We start from the raw sequence: 20,758 nt of genomic DNA, 5'->3' as shown, positions 1-20,758 counted from the left end.
GCAGAGAATGAATCGGGCTGGAGCATGACTCTCGTTTGTTCCTGAGCCACCAGAAGACTGGAGCTGCCATGTGTCAGGCTGCCGTGGAGTGTGGGAGGGCCCCGTGTGAGAAAGAGGCCTGCCGGGGGGGGGGTGGGGTGGGGGGGGGTGGGAAACAGCATCAGGAAAGGTTAAGACGCTGTTCGGGGAAGATCCATGCTGGCCCTCGAGCGTCAGGTGTCCCTGGAGGAATGAACAAGAATTCCCCGGGGGAAGGCTCGGGCTAGAGACAGGCCTGAGGGTCATCAGCTGTGTCTGAGGCCCAGGGGGTTGTGCAGAGAGAGACAAAGCCTTGCCTGAGAGAGCCAGGAGGGGGCTGAGGACCACCGTCTTGGGGACAGGCTGGCCACTTTATGGCAGCGTGGACAGTCATGTTGGCTGTACCTACACTGAGTCCTAGCTGCCAATGAGAACCCTGCAGAGGCGGGAGGCCCCACGAGGAGCCTGGAAGCCATGCCCATCCTCAGAAGGTCCCCAGAGGCCCCAGGGAGAAGGCGGAGCCTGAGGGACTCACGCATCCAGACACCACGTGGTCATGAGCAGCAGCTGATCCCCGTCACTTGCAAGCCCATTTCTCTGCTCAGCACTTAGTCCTTGTGGCTTACGACATGCACACGTGTCCTGTGCATTGTCCAAGGGCCCCCTGGGACGCCAGCATCCACAAGGCCAGAGGCTGTTTCCACCACCCTGTTCGCTGCTGGGGCCCTAGAACCTAGTATGTGCTCAGCACACAGTGGAGGGGCCAGGGGTATTTGCTGAATGCAGCCATCCCTGATGAAGACCGGGACACAGCCCCCCTCCCCCCAAAGCTGGAATTATCCGTCTCTCACAGCCGGATAAACACTGACCAATTCTGGCTCAGAATCTCCTTAGATTCCTTAATGCAGGCCCTGAACCTGGCCACCCGGGGAAACTAACTGCAGAGAGCTGGTAATCGGGGCATTACCATGATTACGGTCCCGGCCTCAGGACACTGATTAGATTTTGGTTGTCTTGGTGACAGCCGTGGCTCCCAGCGGGCCTGCTTCCTGAGGTCCGTCGAAGGCACCATGAATGCCCCTGCGCGTCCCCAGTTCCTCCAGCCGTTAGAGACAATACCCTGGGCCCTTCTGCCCGTGGCTTCGACCCCCACCTCCCAGACTGACCCGCCTCATTCTCAGTCACACCAGACTCTGCCCCGCACTTAAACTTCACCGACTTGCTTAACCCTGACTTCAACCCGAAGAATACGGCAGGTGCAGTATCATCCCCACGCAGACGCAGGGAAACTGATGCCCAGAGGTTCAGGAACCAGCCCAAGGATGTACTGCTAGTAAGCGATGGGCCCGGATTTGAACCCAGACCTTCTGGCTCTGGAGTCTGTGGTCCAGAGCCTGGCACGGAGGAAGCAGCCACAAGCTTGCTCCTTCTGTGCACATCTGTCTGTCCCTCCTGGCAAGCCCCATGTAGAAGATGTGGTCCAACACTCTCCCTGCAGGGAGGGAAACTGAGGCACAGCGGCATTCCGAAATCATCCAAGGTGACAAGGCGGGAAGCGACTGGGCTAGAAATGGTTTCTGGCCCTATTGGCCCAGCCCTCATCCGTGAAATTGTCTCCCAACAGTGACCAGGACTTTGCCCCCTGGGCCAACCCAAAGCCAGGCAAACCAGGTCCGCACAGGGAAGAGCTCCCAGTTCACTTGTCTGCAGACGGGCACTGTGGGGGAGAGGTCTCTCCCCGGAGCTCTTCCCGTTGTCTGCAGCCCCCCACCCCGTATTATTCCTGGCATGGTCAGGGACACATGGACGGGTGGGGCCACTCACGTGGGCAGGGACCCTGGAGCGTCCGAGACACAGAGGCCTAACTCTGGGCCTGAGCACGCAGGCCCTGCCCTGACCATCTGACAGGCCTTGGTAGCTGGGGGTCCTCTCAGGGCCTCCGTCTCCTCATCTGTGAAGTGAGGGCAGAACCACTTGCCTCGCAGGTGGTTGCAAGGAGAGGAAAAGACCATGGCGGGGTGGAAGAGGCACTGGGACAGCGGGGATGAAGCAGGAGGCAAAAGCTCATCTCCAAGCACCAAGTGAAGGCTCTGAGACCCTGAGGACACGACAGTGCCCATGACAGCCACGTCAGGTCTCACAGGGGCACACGGAAGGAAGGAAGAGGAAGCTGGGCTCCAAAGGGCAAAACAGAGTCATTCACAAGAAGTTCCAAAGGAGACAAACTGATCTTGGGCTCAGAAGCGAGGGAAGTGTCCCTGGCGGGCACGGGGGAAGAAGTAGGGGGGTGGGCAGGAGGGAAGCTTCTGGGGCGCTGGTCAAGCTGTTTCTAGGTGGCGTTCTACACCCATGTGCACACATCAGGAAAAGTCACGAAGCTGTGTGCCCGTCTGCACTTAAGCCGCACTAAGGGGGAAAGGGAAAAAGGAGGAGAGAGGCCGTGCCCTCCAGGCTCAGGGCCCCCAGGGCCCCCAGAGAACCTGCAGTCCGCTCTGGACAGCACTTCTGGCCCCCCTCAGCCTTTCCTGGGGCCACCGACCCTCTACTCACCTGCCTCTGCTCTTGCTGCTCACAGCCACCACCACCCCCCACCCAGAGGCGACTCAAGGATCTAAGGGAACTCAGACACATGACAATGACAGACCCATATGACATGACACATGACAGCACAGTGGGTCCCGGGCCAGTCCTGATGGGCAGCCGCCACTCTGCCACATCCGCGAAGGCCTGGGCATTTCTAGGTCTCTCGCGGTTTCAAAAAAGAAGCTAGAAATCCAGATTTCTATGCCTATTTTCCTGATCTTTAAAATTTGGACAACAGTCCCAGTTTCAAAACCCACACCACACATTTGTGGTCCCTCTTTGGCTTCCCACCACCAGCTGACGTCCTCCAGGGTGGGTGGGTGTCCCGAGATGCCACCAACAAGCCACACAAGCAGCAACAGGTGGGACCCTGCAGCTTCCGTGCGCACCGGCATCCCTAAAGGCAACAGGTTGCCTTTTCAAACGTCCCCTGCCCTCTGTCCCTATTACCTCTTGCTCATCACGGGATGTGGCTGTCATGGCGATGAGGAGTGGGGCTGGAGACCTCCCGCCCCGCCCATCACCTGCTCTTTGTGGCTGAGCAGCATCCCAGGGGCAAGGGAGGATCCTCAAAATTCTGCAAACCCCCTGCCTTCCTCCTTCATAGGGGAGGACGCTGCCCTGCCAACCATGTGCTTTCCCAGCCCTGCTCCACCTGTCCCCAAATGTGCCACAGTGTCCCCTCTCAGTGCCCACCTCCTATGCCACCCCCCGTGGGACCCTGCTGCTCAAACCCTGCTCTTTCCTCAGTCCTTCCCCCAGCTGTCCCTCTATCCCAACATCCTTGCCAGTCTCAGGAGTAGTGAGCTGGGCCTTCTTTCCTCTCCTTTTCCAGACCGGAAGTTCCTCCAGGCCAGAGACTGTGCCTTGCTCATGCGTCTGTGTGAACAGAGGAGGCAGCCATCCAGGGGCGGCCACAGTGAAGTCGACCTTCACCCTCTGGGTGCGGTCCCCCCTCCCTCCAGGTCCTCCTCCACTCCTGCCCTCCTCACTGCCTAGAACACCGGCCCATATTCACACCCAGTGACTAACCCGTGCACAGGGATGTCGGCAGCACGTCTCATATCCAAGATTCTAGCTATTTTCACAGGAACTGGAGATGAGAGAAACAAAGTGAGTCATAGCCCCATTTAACGGATAAGGGAAATAAGACCCAAACAGGCAAAAGGACCTGCCCCAGATCAGAGAGCAAGTGATTGCTGAGCTGAGACTGAGATGTACATTTTTTTTTTTTCCAACTTATGTGGCTCCAAGACTGGGGTCAAAGAAGAGTCACGGAAAATGCACATAAAGAGAACAGGTATAGGAATTGAATACGGAATAAAATGGAATTCAAAGCAACAAAGTATAAAGGAGAAAAAGATGATTGTCTTATGATAAAAGGAGCAATTCACCAAGAAGGTATAAAAATCATGAACCCTCCTTCTACTCATATATTCTACTTATATGCACCGAACAATATGGCTTTGAAAATAAAGCAAAAAAAAAAAAAATTCAAGAAAAGGTCAAGGAGAAATGAACAGATCCTCTATCAGAGCGGGAAATAAATCAGATAGAGAAAAACACACAAAAACAGAAAATATGAATGATGTAATGATCAAGTTTGATCTCACAGATCTGTAAAACTTTACACCCACCAGAAAATATACATCCTTTCAAATACAAGAAGAACATACAGAAAAACTGACCAGAGGAATCTTACAAGGACCTCAACAAATTCTCCATCATTGATATCACACAAGCCATAAATATTGGGACACTGCTGTTCAAACCCTGCTCTTTCCTCAGCCCTTCCCCTGGCTGTCCCTCTGTCCCAACATCCTTGCCAGTCTCAGGAGTAGTGAGCTGGGCCTTCTTTCCTCTCCTTTTCCAGACTGGAAGTTCCTCCCGGCCAGGGACTGTGTCTTACTCACGCGTCTGTGTGGACAGAGGAGGCAGCCATCCAGGAGCGGCCGCAGTGATCCCGTAATCACACACAACAAATTTAGACTCCAACAACAAAGATAACTTTAAAAAAAAATCCACAAACCCTAAAAAAAGTCTGAAGTGCATAAATCTTGTAATCAAAGGGGAAATTGTAAATTATTTTAGTAGTGAATGACACTGTGTAACAAGACCTGTGGAATGAAGCCAAAGGAGCACTCAGAGGAAAAAAAATTATAGCCACTTAGCCTGAAGCAGATTTACTACAAAACAAGAAAGGCCAAAAACAAGTGTTAGCCTCAAACAAGGAGACTCAGAATGGAAGAAACTTTGATGGACAGTAATGTAGAAGGAGATCTGGAGGTTTTAGCTGCCAAGCCCAGTGTGAGCTCCAAGGGGGATGTGGCCACTCACAAGCATGATTGCAGGTAGTATCAACAGAGGTATGGGCTCCAAATCCAAGGAGGTGATAGTCTCCCTCCCCCTGTGACTGGGCAGGCTTTGGGGGTGGGGGCAGGCAATGGGTTTGACTCTGACCAACTGGATCATATTTAAAGCCAGACTGAATTCTTTACAATTCCCTGAATCAGGAAGAATGACTGAGAGAACTGTGACTCTGTATTCCGAGTAAGAGAAATACTGGGCTCAGGTTGGAGGGAGCTGGTTACAACTTCCGATGGGCAGAACCAGAGCCAGAAACGTGAATGCTACTGGAAAGTTAATTTGGCTAAATCTCAGGAAAGATGTTCTCCCAGTTAGAGCTGTCCAGCTGTGAAATTGTGGCTTCTGGAAGGCCTACACTCCATCTCCAGATGCAAGACTGTTAAGAGGCTGTAGCTCCCCGGGCTTGGAGGGCTGCCTGTCCAGAGATCTGGTGTCTCTCCTCTCCAGAGAAGCTCCGTTTCCTGTCGAAAAGGCAGAACACTCTCCTAGCTCAGGAAAACCTCGGGGCTACCCCAGTTCTCCAAAATGGAGACTGTGCTCCCTCACTTCTGACCAAGAAAGGTAGTTCTTTTAGACGCTACTCCTTGGGCTGGAGGGCTCAGAACAGCAGTTTAATGCAAAGGCTCCCGGGTCAGCAGCCTCGGGGTTGAGTCCGGACTCTGCCTCTTGGGAGTTGTGTCACCCAGATCAGTCCCTACCCTGAGCCTCAGTTTCCTCCTCGGGGAAATGGGGAGGCACCCGCTCATCTATCCACCTTCAGCCAGCTCAGTGCCTGATGTGGACAGGGGTCCTCTTCCACAGCCCCCACCCCCGTGCTTTGGTGTGCCCTCACTGTCTGCGGCCGGGAAGGCGCTTGTTGGTAAAATGATGCGTACAATGATTGGATCGCCTGAAACACCATCCTGGCCTGACCACATCCACATGATGTGTTCAAACACCGTGGTAAAGACCGAGGATGTGGAGCTGCCGGGTTCACAGCTGTGCTCTGCCACCTGTGTGGCCCTGGACAAGTTCCTCAACGACTCTGTGCCCGCTTCTTCATCTGTAAAGTCTGGATGAGAGCAGTTCCTACTCTGTAAGCTCATTTTAAAAGGTGAATGAGATACTTGCGGGCGTCTGGTTTCTGTTCTACCTCCCGGACCCATGTTCCTATCCCTCTCTGTCTTGCTCAATTCCATCCAACCCCAGCAGTTTCCTTGAGGGTCAGACACACCAAGCTTCTTCCCACCCCAGGGCCTTTGCGCTGCTGCTCCCTCTGCCGGAATCACTCTCTTGGAAATCCACATGTCCTTTTACCTCGGGTCTTAGCTCAAAAGTCACCTCCCTCCCTAGACTGTCAGCTCCACGAAGGCCCTTGCTTCTGTGTCACTGCTGTGTCCCCTGCCCCTAACATGTTTGCTGAGTGAGTGTCAGCCCGAAGACACGTGTGTACCTGTTACTTTTAGGAGCGCAGTCAGTCCCTTTATAAACCCGCTGCTCAGAATGACAGTCCTTCCCTTTTAGGAAATGTTCCACCAAACCCAGGGGGGCCAAGCTCTCTTCCCCTCACATGGACCCACTTCCTCCCTCTCTCCCTGTGGCGGGGAGGAGGCAGTGGCGGCAGGGGGGGTGGGAGAGGGGGACTCAGATGCCAGCCCAGCTGGTGATCCTCTCCAGTGAGTCGGCGCCCAGGCCTGGTCGAGCGAAGCCCGTGGATCTCTAAAGCGACCTCAAGAATGCCACGCGGGCCCCTAGGGTGAGAATGAGTCAGTCGGAACCAAACCTGAAATCTCCCAGAGGCACGGCCACTTGTTGGGAAGGCAAAGACATGCATGTTTAGACAGATCTGTGCGCCCAGAGCCAGGGACAAGCCAGGCTAGGAAGTGGGGTCAGTGGGGTGGACAAGACGTTCCCTGTGGTTCCCTCCACCTGGTCCGTTCTTCCCCAGGCCTCTGCCCTGCAACTTCCTAAATGTCCCTCCTCACAGAGGCTCCCCCCCTTAGTCCACCCTCCCCCTGCTTCACTTTTCCTCCTGGTCCTGACGGAATATGCAGGTCCCTGTTCTCCTGTGTGAAGTCTGGGAGGGCCGGGCAGGTCTCAGAATTCACAGTAACTCAAATTATAGAAAGGTCATCTGGTATAAAATCCCACCTGACATAACCACCCTGTCCCCCAGCCCTCCCCCCACCACCCTGCCCTGGCCACGGGTCTAGCACTCCCTGGATCGCTCACATTAATTCCTCCGCAGCGAGACACACAAGCATTCGAGTCAGGGATGATAAACAAACACACCGAAGTGCCTCGTGATTAGTTCAGCTCAGGTCTTGCTTCCCATCAGGTCATGGAAAAACTTTTGGTTTCCAGAGCCTGCAGTTTTTAGCATTAGAAATAAGGGGGGTGGGTACATCTGCCTATATTTGTTTGCTTGCATATTGCCTGTCTTCTCAACTAGAATTGAAATTCCAGGAAAGCAAAGACTTTGTCCACTGCTCTATCGGGAACTCTTGGAACATAGAGGTGCTTGATAAACAGTTGAAGAAATGAATGAGCAAGCCAGGGTCTAGGTATGGAGAAGTGATTGTCCTAAGAAGAAGAGAAACAGCAATCGCTGAGCCGTGGGCAAGGTGCCTACGAAAATTATCTCATGGGGCACCTGGGTGGCTCAGTTGGTTAAACGACTGCCTTCGGCTCAGGTCATGCTCCCAGTGTCCTGGGATCGAGCCCCGCATCGGGCTCCCTGCTCGGCGGAGAGCCTGCTTCTCCCTCTCCCTCTGTCTGCCGTTCTGCCCACTTACGCTATCTCTGTTAAATAAATAAATAAATAAATAAATAAATAAATAAATAAATATCTTTAAAAAAAAAAAGAAAATTATCTCATGAACAACCCCCCTCCAAAATACCCATTTTAGTGACAAGCAAACTGAGGATTAGAGAGGTTCAGCAACTTGCTCAAGATCACACAGATAGGAAATAGCAAGGTTTAAATTTGAACCCAGGGCCCTCCCCCACCGCACCCCCCCAGGGTCTGCAAGCCTGGGCTCTTCTCTCTGCCTTGGGCTCAGAGAAGCAGTGACTTCCTGGAAGTCACACATCAGGGACACAACCTGTCTGATGCGGGATGCCCTGGCCACTGCAAGACCCTTCAGTCTCCACTGGGCTTCTGGTCCACGCTCTTGCAAGGGCAAGTTCATACGATGTGCGGGCAAGCCACTGGCCTCTCTTCTAGCCTAGCCAGGGGAATTGTGGCCAGAAGTGACCGGCCAGGTCTCTGGCCATGAGGAATGCTCAGAAAGATGTCCCTCCTGCTAACGCGAGCAAACTGGCACAATGGGAAGGAACGCAGGCTGGAAAGAAAAACAGATTCAAATCCCTCCCTGTCACTCCCAGATATAGCGCTTCTGCCAAGGCCACTGCACACATCCCTGGGTCTGTTTCCTCCCTGGCAAAAATGGGTAGATTAAATCCCATCCAGTGGAGTTCATCTATTTACTTAACAAACACATAGTGCTCATTCCATGCCAGGCACTGTCTGGACGCTTGACAGTTATTCGTTCATTTAATCATCACCATGGTGGTATAAAGTAGTCACCATCATTTCATAAATGGGGAGACTGAGGTCCTGAGAAATCAGTCAATTGTAAACACAGCGTTTGAACCTGGGCAATCTGGCTCCAGAGTCCATGCTCTTAACCTCCAAGCGGTACTTCTTAATGGGCAAAAAGAGTCATGAACATTTGTTGCAACGTACTACACATTGGAAATTGTGTCAAGTATCTTAAAAGACATGATGTCCTTAACCCTCATGAAAGTCCAACTTGACAAATGTGAAGCACCTGGGGGGGGGCACGGCGGGGTGGCTTCTGTCCCTGCCTGGCTCCCAGGTACCATCAAAGGCAGCTGGGCTACTTGACCCCAAACTCTCCCCTCCGTCCTGGGGGTAGAGGGGTAGGGACGTAGGGAGAGGAGGGGTCCAGGACAGGCTCTGCCCTCACTTGCATTTCAGCTCCGTTTCTAAATCAGAGCAGCAGGAAACTGACTGCCTCAGGGGACCACCTCCCTGCCCCCGCCTGATATTTCTGCACCCCTGGGATCGTGCTGTATAAGACACATCAGTTACTGAGTCACTGCCCAGAATCTGGAAATCCTCAGGTCATCCCAGACCTGCTGGTAACTGGGTGTGTGGTAACCAAGGGTGACTGACTTACTAGCCGTTTTCCCTCCTTGCTCCTTTCCCATGGCCTCCCTCCAGATTTGGCTCTGGAGTTCCCCCGTGGAGCCCAGGAATCTGCATTGTGATTTTTGGGGGACTCAGGCAAAGGTGAAGTGCACCAGGCCATGCTCCTCAGCACAGCATTCAAGGCCTTCCACAAGGTGGCCAGACCCACCTTCCCATCCATGTCTGGCTTCTCCCCCCTCCCCAGCACCACTGGAGCAATTAGCTCAAAAGTCACCTCCCTCCCTAGACTGTCAGCTCCACGAGGGCCCTTGCTTCTGTGTCACTGCTGTGTCCCCTGCCCCTAACATGTTTGCTGAGTGAGTGTCAGCCCGAAGACACATGTGTACCTGTTACTTCTGGGAGCGCAGTCAGTCCCTTTATAAACCCGCTGCTCAGAATGACAGTCCTTCCCTTTTAGGAAATGTTCCACCAAACCCAGGGGGGCCAAGCTCTCTTCCCCTCACATGCGTGTTTAGACAGATCTGTGCGCCCAGAGCCAGGGACAAGTCAGGCCAGGAAGTGGGGTCAGTGGGGTGGGACCATGGCCCAACACGCCAGCATCCTCACCTGTAGCCACGCTGTTCGACGGGCCTTTGCGGGACCCTGAATGCCCTGACTGTGGGGGGACACCCTAGACAAAGGTATACCTCCCCCTCAGGCTCCCCATGGGACTTCAGGATTTTAATAAAGGCACTGATGTCCCAGGAAATATCCAAGCTTCTAAAAGGCCACCCTTAGGGGAGGAGCTACAGGGGTGGAACCTCACAGAGGGCTGGGGGAGAACAGAGAAGGGCTAGGACTCCAGCAGGATCAGGGCTGGCCCAGGAGCCCTAGGCAAATCCCAACAGCAGGGACACTCAGTTTGCCTGGTCCTCAGTCTTGCCTGATCTAAGAAATCCAAATTGTGTGTGTGTATGTGTGTTTTAAAATCCAGATTCCTGGGGCGCCTGGGTGGCTCAGTTGGTTAAGCGACTGCCTTCGGCTCAGGTCATGATCCTGGAGTCCCGGGATCGAATCGAGTCCCGCATGGGGCTCCCTGCTCGGCGGGGAGCCTGCTTCTCCCTCTGACCCTCCCCCCTCTCATGTGCTCTCTGTCTCTCTCATTCTGTCTGTCTCAAATAAATAAATAAAATCTTTAAAAAAAAAAAATCCAGATTCCTGGATTTACTGAATCTGAACCTCACTGAAGGCAGCCTAGGAATCTGCCTTTTAATAAAATCCCCTGGATAATTTGTTTATGGGATAGTTTGACAAATACCGTGGACAGGTGGAAGACAGCAGGCTCTGGCGTCAGACCGCCGGCTTGGAATCCTGCCACACACTTTGCAGGCAGGACTCACCTGTGGCAAACTAGCTAAACTGTCCGGGGCCTCAGCGTCCTCATCTGAAAAACGGACTGATCCACACATCGCACCGACCAAAACGGTTGTTTAGCGATTTAACTCAGAATACTTTCAAAGTTCCCGACAGAACCTGTACAAAATGAGTCCAGTAAATATTTGATCCCTATTATAATTGGGTCTACCCAAGATTCAAATAAGGAGAGAAAGGGTCCACGGGACCCGGGTTCCCCAGACGCCTCCACCGGATCACCAAGTTCAGTTTCCAGAACTCCCCCTCCCCCCGACCGCTGGTCCTCACCCACTTCCTGCGCTCGGGGCAGGGGGTGATCGCCGGGACCAGGGGGCTGCTTGGCCCGAGCCCCGCCTGACCCCACGCTCGCGACGTCCTCGAGTCCCCGAGGGGCCGTCTCCCCTGGCGTCTCCGGGTCAGCGCGAGTCTGAGGGGGCGCGCCGGGGGTCCCCGGCTCCGCGCGCCCGCTGCCCCCCCAGCCCCCACCCCTGCGTCCGACCACCCGGGCCTAGCCGGCCGCCGCTCCAGACGCGGGGAGGGGCGGGCTCCGGGCGGCCCCCAATGGGGTCGAGGCGGCCCCGGGGGTCCCCGCTGCCGCCCCCGCCGGCGGCCGCGCCGCTCCCCGGGCCGATCCCCCGCTGCCGCCCCGCGCGCGGGCCCCGCGTCCTACCTGCGCGCCCCGGGTCCATTCGCCGCGCCCGCGCCCAAGCGGGAAGTGGGGGACCCCCGGGCCGCCCGTCCTGCTCGCTCCGCGCGGGGCTTTCCTAAGCGCGCCAGCGGGCCCGCCCCGGCTTCCTGCGCCCCGCCCCGCCTCCCGACCCGCCGCAGGCCCCGCCCCGCGGTCCCGCCGCCCCCCCCCCCCCCCCCCCCCCCGGCGCCCGGCCCCCGCCAGCGGCCCGGGCACCGCGCCCCGCGCCCTCTGCGGCCGGCCGCCTACCTCGCAGCGGGCGGCCCGGGCCCCCCCCGACCCGCCCCCCTGGGCGCGCGGCAGCCCCCGCGGAGAACTCCGCAGTGCTTTCCCCTGGCTCGCGGAATAAAGTCCCAGCTCCTGCGGGGGCCTCCCCGGCGGCCCCAGGCCCCCAGACGCGCTTTGCCGAGGGGCAGGTGCATCTGGGGCTGAGGCGGGGCGGGGGGGGGGGCGGAGGGGGGCTGTTGGGCCGCTCTCTTCCTTCTCCGCGTCCCAACAGCCTGGCTTCTGGCTTCTGCTAAGTGCCCGTGGGTGTTTTTCCTTCTAATGTTGACTGACCGCCTACCATATGCTAGGTGCCGCGAGAATTTAGATAGTGAAACAACCCTTCTATCAATAATAGCTAGTACAATCTGGCAGGCTCTGCTCTGAGGCTCTGCATGTAGTAACTCATTTGATCCTCACAACAACCTTATAAGACGCTATATTACTATCACTCATTTTTTTACAGATGGGGAAACTGAGGCACAGAGGAGCAACTTGCTGAGAATTACTCAGCAGGTGTAGGATTTGAACCCAGGCGCCATAGACCACTAACCACTGGACACCAAAAAAGCCCCAGGGGAGCCAGACGGTGGGGAAGAACACCGAGGAATAAAGTATTTCAGGTAACAAGAGGTCCCAATAAAAAAGTAAAACAGAGAGGGACCTATAAGGTGCTTGAAAGGTTTCCCTGATGAGGAGTTATTTGAGCTGATATTTGAGAGAATATAGGGGAAGACTAGTTTAGGGAGCGAAAATAGCATGTGCAAAGCCCTGGGGTGGCATGTTGGAGGAATTGTCTGAAGGCTAGCTTGGCTGGAGAGCCTTGAGGAGGGGAGAATGGGAGGAGGTGAAGTAAGAGATGTGCAGACTCAGGCTTCGTAGTGCTGGGGACCCAAAGAGTAATTGGACCCCATCTTAGCCTCAAAGAGCTCCTGGTCTTAGAGTAGAGACAAGCTCCTCAGAGCAAAGGACAGCCCAATGGGGTTGCTGTGGTTGGGGGGTGAGCCAGGGAAGCAGGAAGTAAGGGTTGGCTTCCTGGAGGAGGGGACACAGTACTTCCATTCTCTTTCATTATTCTTTATGCACTCACTCTTTCTTGGCCCTGCTGCCTAACCCTATGACAAGTGCTGAGGACACAGATATGAAGATACGAAATAAACATGATCCTTGCTCTCTGACCTTATAACTCAAGTATGTGTCAGTAGACTGTAGACAGTCTGGGAGTCAAGGATGGCTTCCTGGAGGAGGTGGCCTCTGATGGTCCCTCCACAGGTCAGTGCGGGAGAGAGAGGGAGAAAAGGGAAAGGCATTCAGGCAGAGGGGACAGGGTGAGCAAATACCTGGAGGCGAGAAAGACTACAATTATTCAGCATCTATGTACTGATGACTCCATGTGGCAGGCCCTGAGCTGGGGGGTGGGGAGAGTGGGAAATACAGACCCATCTCCCACTTTCCTAGCCCTGGGGGTCTGGCTCGGGCCCTGACAAGTAAGAACCGCAAGCAGTTGGGGGTAATGAGAACTGGGGGGCGTGGGCAGCCCAGGCAGACAGGCAGAGAGGCTCATCAAGGACAGGGAGCTTGGCCAGACAAGCTGCGAATTCTAACAGGTCAGATGGGGATTCTGCATTTCACATGAATTCCACGAAGAGCAACTGGGGCAGCTGTAGGCATTGCCTTCACTGAGGAATGTTTGATCCTGCCTGGAAAAGCTTGCACGCACATTCATGCCCATCCTTGCAACCACTCACTCACATTCCCCAAACACGTTCACAGTCATGGACTCACTCATCCACACACACACACACCCCTGCACACATTCATACTCATCCACGCACACTCATTCACCCATATGTTGGCATTGACTTACACTCATCCACACACTCCACGTGTTCACACTGATGCACACTCACAGCACCACACACATTCACACCCACACACAGGGACTCAAACTCATACACAGTTGATCCTTGAACACCACGGGGGGGGGGGTCAGGGACGCCAACCCCCGGGCAGTGGAAAATCCACGTATAACTTTTGACTCCCCAAATACCTAACTACTAATAGCCTACTGTTGATGGGAAGCTTACCGTTATGTGTAATCAACATAAACAGTTGATTAGCCCATATTTTGCATATCATATGTATTATATACTGTATTTTTAGAATGAAGTAAGCTAGAGATGCCTGGGTGGCTCAGTCGGTGAAGCATCTGGCTCTTGATTTCGGCTCAGGTCATGATCTCAGGGTCGTGAGATGGAGCGCCGAGTCGGGCTCCCCACTTGGCATGAAGTCTGCTTTCCCTCTCGCCTCTCTCCCCCACCTCCTCGCTTGCATGCACGTGTGCTCTCTATCTCAAAATAAATGAGCTCGAGAAAGAGCACACATGCATAATGATTTGTATCCACCAATATAGCAATGTGAACCCTGGAAGCCATCAATCTGTTTACTGTCCCTACGATTTTCCCTTTTTCAGAATGTTATACAGGTGGACGAAGCCTGCATATAGCCTCTTAAGACTGGTTTCTTTCACTTAGCAATATGATTTTAGGATTCCTCCGTGTCCTTTTGTTGTTGATCGCTTTTTTTTTTAGTGCTGAATTCCATCATCTGGATATACCACCGTTTATTCGTTCACCCATTCCAGGACCCCTCAATTGCTTTCAGTTATAAGCAAGCTTTGCTTGGGGATGTTTTCAACTCCTTTGGGTAAATACTGAGGAATGCAATTGCTGGATCATATGGTCAGAGAACACTTCGTTTCATAAAAAACTTTAAAACACTCTTCCAAAGTCTATACCCGTTTGCACACTTCCCCACCCCCAGCAACCAACGAGAGTTCCTGCTTGTTTGCTTTCTTGCCAGAACTTGGTGTCGTCAGTATTTTTGGATCTTAGTTCTTAGCTAGTCTGGTAGGTGTGTAATGGTGTATATCAATGTTATTTTAATTTGCAATTCCCTAAAGGACATATTATGTTGAACATCTTTTTACATGTTTCTTTGCCGTCTCAGGTTACTGATTTTAGAGTTTTCTTCATTTCTAATATCTGCATTCAATGCTATAGATTTTCCTCTAAGCACTTCTTTTGCCATACCTCACAAATTTTGATAAGTTATGTTTTTATTTTGTTTATTTAAAAATACGTGTTAAAATTCCCCTGTGATTTCTTCTTATTCTATGTGTTATTTAGAAGTGTGCTTTTTATTCTCCAAATATTTTGGGATTTTCCAGCTCTCTTTCTATTTTTTTAAGGAGGGGAGGGGCAGAGGGAGAAGGAGAGAAAGAATCCTAAGCAGACTCTATGCCCAGCGTGGAGCCCGACAAGGGGCTCGATCTCGATCTCATGACTCTGAGATCATGACCTAAGCCGAAATCAAGAGTTAGATGCTTAACCAACTGAGCCACCCAGTTGCCCTGATCTCTTTCTATTTTTGATTTCTAGTTTATTTCTGTTGTAGACTAAGTATATACTCTATATGATTTCTAATCTTTTAAATTTGTTGAAGTTTGTTTTATGGTCCAGAATGTGGTCTGTCTTGGTGAATGTTCCATGTGAAGTGTTCTGTGAATGTCAGTTAGATCCAGTTGATTGATAGCGCTGTTTGGTTTAGTCATATACTTACTGATTTTTGCTTCATGGATCTGTCAGTTACTGAAGAGGTGTTGAAGTCTCCAACTTCCAATATTATTAGTATCCAATAATTATTATTACCCAAATAATAGGGGATTTGTCTATTTCTCCTTGCAGATTGATTAGTTTTTGCCTTATATATTTTGACACTCGGTTGTTAGATGCATTTTGTATGTATTTTGACACTCAGTAATTAGATGCATAACATTAAGGATTGTTAGGTCGTCTTGGAGAACAGACCCTTTTATCGTTATGTAATATCCTCTTTTATCCCTGCTAATATTCCTCGTTCTGAAGTCTGCCTTGTCTGAAGTTAATATGGCTACAGCTTTCTTTTGATGAATGTTAGCATGGTATATCTTTCTTTATCCCATTAGTATTCATTTAAGTACATGTATACATTTGAAATGGGTTGCTTGTAGACAAAATGCAGTTGGGTCTTGTTTTTTAATCCACTCTGAGAGTCTCTGTATTTTAGTTGATGTATTTAGAGCATCCACATTTGAAGTGATTATCAATGTAATTGATACTGTCAGGACTACTATCTACCATATTGGTTAACTGTTTCATATTCATTGCACTTATTTTTTTTTTCTTAAAAAACATTCTCTTTTCTGCTTTCTCTGGTCTTCACTGAGCATCTTATATGATTAAATTTTCTCTCCTCCTTTAGCATATCAATTATACTTCTTTTTTTAAAAAGTTTAATGCTTGTCATAGAATTTGCAATATGTATTTACAACTTAATCTAAATTCACTTTCTTTTTTTTAAAAGATTTTACTTATTTATTTGACAGAGAGATAGAGAGAGCACACAGATAGTCAGAGTGGCAGGCAGAGGGAGAGGGAGAAGCAGGCTCTCCGCTGTGCAGGGAGCCCAATGCGGGGCTCGATCCCAGGACCCTGGGATCATGACCTGAGCTGAAGGCAGACACTTAACCGACTGAGCCACTCAGGCGCCCCTCTAAATTCACTTTCAAACAACGCTATATTGTGTTACAAGTAGTGCAGGTACCTTATAACGAAGTTTTCTCAATTCCTTCCTCCCATCCTCTATAACATTGCTGCCATTCATTTCACTTATCCGTATGCTATAATCACCCAATACTATTGTTACTTTGAATAGTTATCTATTAGGTCAATTAAGATTTTTTTACAATTTAATTTTTAATTTTCCTTAGTTTATCTCTTCTCTGACACTCTTCTTTATGTAGATCTGAGGTTCTGACAACATTTGCTTCCTCTCCAAAGAACTTCTTTTAACATTTCTTGGAAGGCACATCTATTGGCAACAAATTTCCTTGGTTTCTGTTTGTTTGAGAAAGTCGTTACTTTTCCTTCATTTTTGAGGGGTAATTTCACTGGATGCTGAATTCCAGGTTGGTGGTCTTTTCCTTCAATACTTAAAATTTTTACTCCACTGTCTTCTTGCTTGCCTGGTTTTGACAAGATGTCTGTTTCTTTATAGATAAGGATTTTTTTCCCCTTACTTGCTCCTTTTAAGATTTTTTCTTTGCCTTTGGTTTTCTGCAGTTTAAATATGATATGCCTAGATACAGATCCTTTGATATTTATCTTGCTTGGCTTCATTCTTTTTTCTCTCTACATACCAGTGTGGGAAATTTCTATTGACATACCCTCAAGCTCACCAGGCTGTGTCCAGTCAACTCATGTGCCCACCAAGGGTGTTACACATATCCGTTATAGTGCGTTTTTTCCTAACATTCCTTTCTGATTCTTTCTTAGAGTGTCAATTTCTCTGCTTGCGTGGTGTCTACTTTTTCCATTAGGTCCTTTAACATACTAATTCGTAGTTACTTTCAATTGCCTTCCTTTCTGGTAAGTCTCAAATCTGTATCATATCTGAATCTGGTTCCTATGGTTGCTTTATCTTTTCAGGCTGTGTTTTTTCTTGCCTTTTAGCATATCTTGTAAATTTTTGTTGAAAGCCAGGCATGATATGTTGCATAATAGGAACCAAGATAATTGGGCTGCCAGTGTGAAGTTTTATGTTAATCTGTCTAGGAGACGGGCTGTGTTTAATAATTTGCAGTAGCTGTAGATGCCAGAGGCTTTAGTTTTCTCTAGTTTACTTTTTTTTTTTAACCCTCTGTGGTCTTTGGGTTTTCCTAAGAATTCCTTCTTAAATAAAATGTCTTTTATTTATTTATTGTCTTTTATTTATTTATTTATTTATTTATTTATAAAGATTTTATTTATTTATTCATTAGAGACAGAGAGAGAGAGAGGCAGAGGGAGAAGCAGGCTCCCAAAGAGCAGGGAGCCCGATGCGGGACTCGATCCCAGGACCCTGAGATCATGACCTGAGCCGAAGGCAGATGCTTAACGACTGAGCCACCCAGGCACCCTATTTATTGTCTTTTATTTATTTTATATATTTATTGTCCTTCAGTTGTCTCAGTTGTGTTCCACTGTTATTATACGGGAGCTCTGTTGATGTGGCAGGCAGGTGTTGGAGAGGAGAAGCTGTCTATAATAATATAATTAAATCTCGGTTTTCTAGTGGGCCTGAGTTCCTGGTCTTTGACCTTCAGAAGCATTTCCTAGACTTTTTTTTTCTTGCCTTTCCAGAGACAGGAAGGTTAGATGGAGCTGGAGTCCACCTCAGCTCCCAAGTGGCTCTGGTAAAGTAGCCTCCCTTAGAGGGCAGGCCTTTGTTATGGAGAATGCTCTCTGTGCATGTCAGAATGGTTACTTCCCTCCTGCTCCTTACCCCAAAACATGAAGGGATTTTTTTTTCCCTCTGATATTAACTGGGAGAATGTGGTAGGCTCCCCGAGGTACAATCTATGAAAGTATGGGCCCCTAAGACTGGCTCCCCAGTTTTCATCTCCCACAATTTATCAAAAGTATCACTTAAGTGTTACTACAAATTATTAGCCGTAGTGGTTTCTGCATCCAGTAAGCTGATCTTAGCTGTGAAATTCTGTGTTCAACTTGTCTCCCCAGATTTCAGGGTGGCAGCGTGCCCTGAGACCTCCCTCCCCTGAAGGGTCTAGGAAAAGTCCTCGGATCTTCACTTTGTTCAGCTTTTCTCTTGCTGTGAGGATGGCACTGATGACTTCCAAGCTCTTTCCATGTTGGAGCTGAGACTCCAAGTCCTGTCTCCCAAGTTTTAAACCTAGTTGTCTAAGTTTGTTTTCCCCAGAAGCAGACTCTGAGATTAGGATTCTAACCCAAGTAGCTTACCTGGTCAGTGGTCCCAGGAAAACCAAGAGAGGTATGGGAAGTATGACTGGGAAGGGAAGGCATGAACACAGTTTGCATCACCGAGCAGGCAATCTCTGTGGTCAACTAAGGCTCAGCTTTGCTGCAGAACTCTGGGAGACAGTGTAGAACATGCACCAGAAAGTCATCTCACTAAGGGGGAGAGAGCTGGGGTATTTATACACCTACTCCTCTCAGCCAATGGCTCAGAGCTGCTGGGGTGGAAGTGGGACAGGGACCGGGAAGGGGAGCAGAGAAGGCTCCAGCAACCAGGAGACAAGCCCTCAGGCAAAGAGCTGCTTGTACTGGAGGTTGGGAGTCAGGAGATGGCAAAGCTGTTGGGACACAGGAAGGAGGGAATTGCAACAGGGTTGCTCTGCCTCTAAAATGAAGAATGCCTTCCTTTTCTGAGCAAAACCCACCCTGATTCTTCTAAAAGCAGCATGATGTATAAGTTTTAGGATCTGAAGAGAAAAAAAGCATTTCAAAGAATTTGTCAGCTGTCCTCTTAATTCTCCATCCAACACAATGCTTTACGGTCTGTTTTATTTTTAGGTCTCTGTCATTGGTAGGTAGATGTGGCATTAAAACCTGACCAATTATTTATCCTCCCACCAAAAGAAGGAGTCCTAAGTCCCTTTTCCTACATGATGACCTGGCCTCAGTGGGTCTCTTCTAATGAATAAGATCTGGTAGAAATGATGCAGTGACTACTAAGGTTAGGTTTAACAAGGAGAAACAGCTTCAGTTAGTATTCTCTCTCTCTCTCTCTCTCCCCCTCCCTCCTTCCCTCCCACTCCCCCTCCCTCCATCCCTTTCTCTCTCTCCCCCCAACTTTCTCTCAACTCACACCTTGCGATCCCTGAGCTGACATGTGGGAAAGTCCAGCTACGCTGGAGTGAGCACATGGAGAGTCCACACAGAGATGTAGAGACAAGCCCAAGGAGCCCCAGCTGTTTGGACCTTTCCAGCTCAGGTCCAGATGTGAGTGAGTGAGTTATTAGATGGTCAGCTCCAGAGTCATCCCAGTCTGCAGCTCCAGAGTCATCCCGGCTGACACCAAGGAGAACAGACACCAAGGGGAACAGAGCTCACTTAACTCCAACAAAATTGCAAAATCATGAGCAAAATAAATGTTGATGTTGTTTTAACCTGTCACCAAGTAGAGCAGAGACAAGCTGTTGCCACCGAGCCCTGCCAGATTACAGATTCATGGGCAAAATAAATACCACTAAGTTTGGGGATAGTTTGTTATGCAGCCATAATAGCTTGAATTGCTGTATAACCATGGTACTCACCCCCCACATTCTTCCTTGCCAACAGAACCCAGACTTTATCTGGAGGCAGTGAGGTACCCTTCTTGAGGCAATGGATCATGATTTGCTTGGGCCAATCATGGCAATCCTATTCCAGCTTTCTCAGCCTCCTTTGTCCTGGGTGAGTGACCCAGTTCTGCCAGTGAAATACAAATGGAAGTCTGTGGGTGGTGGGGGGGAGCCTCTGGGAAAATGTTAGCATTCCTGATAGACGTGGTCTTCCAGCTGTGACCACAGAACATCTTGCCTCCATGAGAGAAGGCCAAGACAACTGCATTGTGGGAGCACTGACATCTGTGAACAACTGGGCTCCAGCAACAGCCAGTATCTGGAATTCTTGTAAGGTGAGAGATATTTTCCCGACATCTTTGAGCAGCTGAATCACACCAGCTGTGGCCAGCCTCCAGACTCCATTTAATAGGAGAAACTTGAACCTCTGTTTATGCTTCTGTTGCTTGGTTTTGTGTGGGGGGGGTTGGTTTTGTTCTGTTGCAGTTTAACAGAACAGACCCAGTGGTCTCAAGAGTTAGAGCCATCTGAAACCTCCAAGCTGGTGTGGCTCCCTTGGTTTTGGCAGGTGAAGACAGAGGGATAGCCAACAACCCTGAGCCAAGCTCTGTGGACAAAGTCAGGAGACTGTGTCAGAGAGGCTAAGAGTAGATCCTTTCCGCTACCACCCTTGGGGCAGAATGATATCCAGTCATGCCCCAGGTAAGGCAGTCTCCATAAACAGGAGACTGTTTAGAGAAAGAACGATGATGATGGTGATGGTGATGGTGATGATGATGGTGATGGTGATCATGATGATGGTGATGGTGATGATGGTGATAGTGATGGTGATGATGGTGATGGTGATGATGGTGATGGTGATGATGGTGATGATGGTGATGATGATGATGGTGATGATGGTGATGGTGATGATGATGGTGATGGTGATCATGATGATGGTGATGGTGATGATGGTGATAGTGATGGTGATGATGGTGATGGTGATGGTGATGGTGATGATGGTGATGATGATGATGGTGATGATGGTGATGGTGATTATGGTGGTGATGATGGTGATGATGGTGATGATGGTGATGGTGATGATGGTGATGGTGGTGATGGTGATGGT

General features: G+C 50.4%; 2 long non-coding RNA genes across 8 annotated transcripts in view; one reads left to right on the top strand and one right to left on the bottom strand.

Annotated features, from left to right (window-relative positions):
* LOC145721551 (uncharacterized) overlaps positions 1-11,317 on the bottom strand; it is a 17,557-nt gene extending 6,240 nt beyond the window's left edge. For all 4 annotated transcript variants that reach the window (XR_014145289.1, XR_014145290.1, XR_014145288.1 and 1 more), the window contains exons 1-2: positions 11,187-11,317; positions 3,634-3,694 (exon numbers count right to left, since the gene is read on the bottom strand). This is a non-coding gene — a long non-coding RNA (uncharacterized LOC145721551). The remainder of the gene's footprint in view (positions 1-3,633; positions 3,695-11,186) is intronic.
* LOC115936752 (uncharacterized) lies at positions 10,909-20,720 on the top strand. Of its 4 annotated transcripts, none has more exons than XR_014145294.1 (4): positions 10,909-10,931; positions 11,935-12,091; positions 19,649-19,762; positions 19,867-20,720. It is a non-coding gene; the product is annotated as an uncharacterized LOC115936752 (long non-coding RNA). The 4 variants fall into 4 exon arrangements; XR_014145291.1 differs by lacking the exon at positions 10,909-10,931 and adding an exon at positions 11,434-11,620; XR_014145293.1 differs by lacking the exon at positions 10,909-10,931 and adding an exon at positions 11,674-11,731.
* The last annotated feature ends 38 nt before the right edge of the window (positions 20,721-20,758 follow it).

The sequence above is a fragment of the Leptonychotes weddellii genome, chromosome 5 (genome assembly GCF_054177405.1).
Source record: "Leptonychotes weddellii isolate Sample4059 chromosome 5, ASM5417740v2, whole genome shotgun sequence".
Lineage (NCBI taxonomy): Eukaryota > Metazoa > Chordata > Mammalia > Carnivora > Phocidae > Leptonychotes > Leptonychotes weddellii.
This window is presented reverse-complemented; position numbering and strand designations above follow the sequence as displayed.